The sequence below is a fragment of the Ovis aries genome, chromosome 15, assembly GCF_016772045.2.
Source record: "Ovis aries strain OAR_USU_Benz2616 breed Rambouillet chromosome 15, ARS-UI_Ramb_v3.0, whole genome shotgun sequence".
NCBI classification, from domain to species: Eukaryota; Metazoa; Chordata; class Mammalia; order Artiodactyla; family Bovidae; genus Ovis; species Ovis aries.
Genome location: NC_056068.1, coordinates 44,624,272 through 44,630,712, shown reverse-complemented (window position 1 = coordinate 44,630,712; position 6,441 = coordinate 44,624,272). Strand labels below are relative to the sequence as shown.

At 37.3% G+C, this 6,441-nt stretch overlaps 1 pseudogene; it reads left to right on the top strand.

Annotated features, from left to right (window-relative positions):
• The first annotated feature begins 2,768 nt into the window (after positions 1–2,768).
• On the top strand, positions 2,769–5,816 carry LOC101106032 (olfactory receptor 5P4-like; annotated as a pseudogene).
• The last annotated feature ends 625 nt before the right edge of the window (positions 5,817–6,441 follow it).

Genomic DNA, 6,441 nt, shown 5'->3' with positions numbered 1-6,441 from the left:
ATGAGTGCAATTGTGCGGTAGTTTGAGCATTCTTTGGCATTGCCTTTCTTTGGGATTGGAATGAAAACGGACCTTTTCCAGTCCTGTGGCCACTGTTGAGTTTTCCAAATTTGCTGGCATATTGAGTGTAGCACTTTCACAGCATCATCTTTCAGGATTTGAAATAGCTCGACTGGAATTCCATCACCTCCACTAGCTTTGTTTGTAGTGATGCTTCCTAAGGCCCACTTGACTTCACATTCCAGGATGTCTGGCTCTAGGTGAGTGATCACACCATCATGATTATCTGGGTCGTGAAGATCTTTTTTGTACAGTTCTTCTGTGTATTCTTGCCACCTCTTCTTAATATCTTCTGCTTCTGTTAGGTCCATACCATTTTTGTCCTTTATTGAGCCCATCTTTGCATGAAATGTTCCCTTGGTATCTCTAATTTTCTTGAAGAGATCTCTAGTCTTTCCCATTCTGTTGTTTTCCTCTATTTCTTTGCACTGATCACTGAGGAAGGCTTTCTTATCTCTTCTTGTTATTCTTTGGAACTCTGAATTCAGATGGTATATCTTTCCTTTTCTCCTCTGCTTTTAGCTTCTCTTTTTTTTCACAGCTATTTGTAAGGCCTCTTCAGACAACCATTTTGCCTTTTTGCATTTCTTTTTCTTTGGGATGGTCTTGATCCCTGCCTCCTGTACAATGTCACAAACTTCCATCCATAGTTTTTCAGGCACTCTATCAGAGCTAATCCCTTGAATTTACTTCTAAGGTCCTCTATATAATCATAAGGGATTTGATTGAGGTCATACCTGAATCGTCCAGTGGATGTCCCTACTTTCTTCATTATAAATCTGAATTTGGCAATAAGGAGTTCATGATCTGAGGTCACAGTCAGCTTCAGGTCTTGTTTTTGCTGATTGTATAGAGCTTCTCCATCTTTGGCTGCAAAGAATAAATCAATCTGATTTTAGTATTGACCATCTGGTGAAGTTCATGTGTAGAGTCATCTTTTGTGTTGTTGGAAGAGTGTGTTTGCTATGACTAGTGCATTCTCTTGGAAAACTCTGCTAGGCTTTGTCCTGCTTCATTTTTTATTCCAAGGCCAAACTTTTCTTTTACTCCAGGTATCTCTTGAGTTCCTACATTTGCATTCCAGTCCCCTATAGTGAAAAGGACATCTTTTGGGGGTGTTAGTCTAGAAGGTCTTATAGACCTTCATAGAACGGTTCAACTTCAGCTTCTTCAACATTTGTGACTGGGCCATAGACTTGGATTACTGTGATACTGAATGGTTTGCCTTGGAAAGAAATGACGATCATTCTGTCATTTTTGAGATTGCCCCCAAGTACTGCATTTCAAACTCTTTTGTTGACTACGAAGCCTTCTCCATTTCTTCTAAGGGATTCTTGCCCACAGTAATAGATATGATGGTTAGCTGAATTATATTAACCCATTCCAGACCGTTTTATTTACTGATTGCTAAAATGTCTATGTTCACTCTTGCCATCTCCTGTTTGACCACTTCTAATTTGCCTTGATTCATGGACCTAACATTCCATGTTCCTATGCAATATCGTTCTTCATAGTATTGGACTTTACTTTCATCACCAGTCAAAATCCACAACTGGGAGTTGTTTTTGCTTTGGCTCCATCTCTTTATTCTTTCTGGAGGTATTCCTCCACCAATCTCCAGTAGCATATTGGGCACCTACTAACGTGGGGAGTTCATCTTTCAGTGTCCTCTCTCTTTGCCTTTTCATACTGTTCATGGGGTCTCAAGGCAGGAATACTGAAGTGGTTTGCTACTCCCATCTCCAGTGGACCACATTCTGTCATAACTCCCCACCGTGACTCGTCCATCTAGGGTGGCCCTACACATCTTGTGTGGCTCATAGTTTCACTGAGTTAGACAAGGCTGTGGTCCATGTAATCAGTTTGATTAGTTTTATGCGGTTGTGGTTTTCATTATGTCTGTCTCCTGAGGGATAAGGATATAAGGTTTATGGAAGCTTCCTGATGGGAGAGACTGACTGTGGGGGAGACTGGTTCTTGTTCTGATGGGCAGGGCCATGCTCAATAAATCTATAATCCAATTTTCTGTTGATGTGCAGGGCTGTTTTCCCTCCCTGTTATTTGGCCTGAGACCAAACCATAGTGGAGGTAATGAAGTTAATGGTGACCTCCTTCAAAATGTATTATGCTAATACATCATTTAATACATCTCTTAATGGAAGAGAGAGACTGATCCACTGGTAATTTAATTTGATTCCGAAGAGAAACAGGGTATTTCCTTCTATTATACATTGGCATGTACTGACCAGTCTCACCTGTGTTGGGGCTGGAGAGTGACCAATGGGACCAAGAAACAGATATTGTTTTAACAACCTTACATTATATTAATTATACTATAATATAATTGTAATAAAAATATGGATATTGTTAAATACTGCAAAGTGATTGTGTTTTACCTCTGGTTCTCATTGAATTTCCAAACATCATTGCTTTGATCAAATGATACAAATGTGAGTGCTCACTGTGTTCTGATCTGAGCCATTGGTATTTTGTGAGTATCTTTGGACTTAAGATAATGTACATTAATATTCTCAAATCGTGAATCATGTAAATATATTTGGGAACATTTTGTAAAGTATAAGCATTAGACTAAATTGAGATCAATGTTCTGACTTTTTTGATAGTTTGGCTGGTAAAGTAAATATATAAATTACGAGATCATTCCATTTAATTTAATATCCACTGATTTTCATTTCAAAAGGCATCATTCCAAGTAAGATGGAGATTGGAAACCACACAATGGTGACAGAATTCGTTATTTTGGGGCTAACAGAGCATCCTACACTTTGCTCCATCTTCTTTGTGGTTTTTCTAGGAATCTATGTTGCTACCATATTGGGCAATATCAGCATCATCACATTAATTCACAGAAGCCCTGAGCTTCACACCCCGATGTATCTATTCCTCAGCCATCTGGCCTTTGTGGACATTGGTTACTCCTCATCAGTCACACCTATTATGATTGTGAGTTTCCTAGAAGTAAGAACTACCATCCCTGTTGCTGGCTGTATAGCCCAGCTTGGCTCTGATGTTATCTTTGGAACAGCTGAGTGCTTCCTTTTGGCTGCCATGGCCTATGATCGCTACGTGGCCATCTGTTCGCCACTTCTATACTCTACACACGTCTCCCATGGTCTGCGTCATCTTACTGATTGCTTCCTACCTGGGAGGATGTGTGAATGCGTCATCATTTATCGGATGTTTACTGAGCCTGACTTTCTGTGGACCAAATAAAATCAACCATTTCTTCTGTGACCTGCCACCACTAGTGAAGCTCTCTTGTACTCATGTTTATGTTGCCGAAATATCTCCTGCCATCTCAGCTGGGTCAATAATTGTAATCACACTGTTCACCATAATTGTTTCATATCTATACATCCTCCTGTCAGTTCTGAAGATGTGCTCTACAGAGGGAAGGTCCAGGGCCTTCTCTACTTGCACTTCCCACCTCACTGCAGTCACTTTGTTTTATGGGACAGTCACATTTGTTTATGTCATACCGAAGTCAAGCTACTCACCTGACCATATCAAAGTGGTATCGGTCTTCTACACAGTGGTGATCCCCATGTTGAACCCTCTGATCTACAGTCTGAGGAACAAAGAAGTGAAAGAGGCCATGAGAAAGCTGATGACTAGAATACATCAGTCATTTTGAAACAAATGCAATGTGAATCCAGAAATGGCAAAAAAATAATTTCAAGAACTTTTGATGGGGACTTCTATGGTGATCCAGTGGCTAAGATGCCACCCTCCCAATGCAGGAGGATCTGGTTAGGGAATGATCCCACATGCTGCAACCAAAGATACTGCATGCTGCAGTGAAGATCAAAGATCCTGCATGCTGCAGTTAAGACCCAGCCAAATAAACAAATAAAAATAAATATTAAAAAACATACATGATGAGTGTTTATGTTGTCCATTAGTCTTATCATTTTATGTGAAGACCTATCTTAAACATAAAATGCCCAAACATTGATTAATGCCAACTTTAACTTATAATTTTCTGGAGTCACAGAGTACAGCATTTTCATGAAAATCTGCTAGGTTCAAATGAAATGTGTATATTTCAGGATGAGGCTATCTACAGAATATATTTTTACTTCTTCCCTTCTCTGTTCATTATTTAGAGAGTCTGATTAGAGGATGTTTCTTTTTCTTCTGTTAAATTATACAGTTTAAAAAGTCATCTTACAAATTAACATCTCAAAAGGCATCATGTACTCAACTAGAAAAGCAACTGATGGTGGTGTTGACAGTACAGGTTACTTTCTATGGAAGACTTGGTTTCTCTTATACGGGGTTATCATTTTCTTTGGGAATAGTGATGTTGAAATCTAGAAAAGCTTCATTCCCATCTAATCTAAGCCAGACCAAAAGAATTTGTTTTATACTTTTGCCACTAGAAGACTCAGTCAGATAATAAAGAAATCCTGAAGGCTTAGCCTTTGAGAGTTCCCTAAAGTTTTTCCTACTTCTCAAAGGTTGATTCACAAAGCGTGTTTTGCAAAGTTTGACTTGAACTTTGCAGACAAGCCCAGTAGTAGGAAAAACTACTGGGGAGTATCGGGCAGGAACAGGGGTTAAGGCATAGTGGAGCTTTCTTTTAGCAAGCTAGCTGGCATTTTCAGAGCATAAAATTATAGATTAAGAGCCTCGGCTGATGCAAACATAGACTATACCTGCCATCCCTCTTTGTAATATGTCTCAAGAAGGTGTTTATTGCCACTACTTCTGTTACCACTGTTACATTTGGGTTTCTTCTAAATTTCTATTTGTGCAGACAATTTATACTGTCATCAAGAATTGGCTAATGCCTTTTCTTCCCTTCAAAGTGTCTCTGTAAGGCAGACGAGACTATGCACTTGTCCTTAGGTGTGCAATCTGCTCACCTATATGGATGTCATTTCATCAAGGCTTTCTTGAATCCTCTGCTCCTAGTTCATCAAATACATAAATATGATCTTCATTTCTTCGAGGTTTTTCTTGTTACCATATGATTAAATGTTTTTCATATCCTTCCTTGTACATTCTAATTCAGACATGAAAGTACCACTTTGACTTATGAATATTGATGCAATCTAGAACTGCTGAAATAAACCCAACTTTGGTTGGATTTTTATTCATCTTATTAGCATTGGATTTGATTTCCTAATATTTGGTTTAGGATGTTTGCATCTCTGTTTGTGAGAGAAATTGGCGTATCATTTTTCATTCTTGAAATGAAATTTACAAGTGGGGATATCAAAATATAAAAATGATTTGGAAAGGGTTTCTTTGTTGTCTTTTCTCAGGAAAACTTTTTATAGGATCAGTGATATTTATACGTATAATATTTGTAAGACTTCAATGGTGAAGCCATTTGGGCTTTCCATTTTTATAGAAAACTTTTTTACTATAAGACTCATTTTCATTAATGAATAAAGAAATATCTAGTTCCTCAATTTATTTGTCATTTTTGATAACATATTCTTCAAAATAGTTTTCCAATTTCTTTATATTTCAAAATTATATTTTATTTTTATTTTCCATAAAATATGTAAGGTTCTATTTTCATTTCAATATTGTATTTTCTATATATATTATTAATAAATCATGCTGGTATTTTATCAATTTTATCAGTATTTTCAAAGGATAAAATTTTGATTTGTGCTTTTTTGCACTGTACATTAATTTTCTATTTCATAATTTATATTCAACTTTTACTATTTTCTTCTTTATTTCTTTGGGTTTGTATAATTTAAAGTTTTTCATTTAAATTCTTGAGAAGCCTTGAGAAAGACATTTTGATAACAGTTTTCCATCTTTTTTGCAATATACCATGTAAAAAATCAAGAAACTCACTTTAGTGGCTCTGCTAACATCAAAGAAGACTTTAAGTCAAAAAGACTTTTGTCTCTAGAAACAAAGAAGATCATTACACAGCGATAAAAAGATCAATTCAACAGGAAAATATAATAGTAAATATATATGCTCTCAACAGGGTCTTCCCTGGTGGCTCAGGTGGTGAAGAGTCTGCCTGCAATGTGGGAGACCTAGGTTTGATCCCTGGGTCAGGAAGATCCCCTGGAGAAAAGAATGGCTACCCACTGCAGTATTCTTGCCTGGAGAATTCCATGGACAGAGGAACCTGGCAGACTACAGTCCATGGGGTCACAAAGAGCCAGACATGACTAAGCAACTAACTCTTTCACTTTTTATGCACTCAATATCAAAACACCTAAATGAAACAAATATTGATAAACCTGAAAGGATAAATTGACAATACAATCATAGTATTTTTAAATACTCCAGTTTCAATAATGGATAGAACGCCTGGACAGAAAATGAGTAAAGAAATAACAGATTTGAACAACATTTTAGACCAAAGAGGGGTTTCCTTGG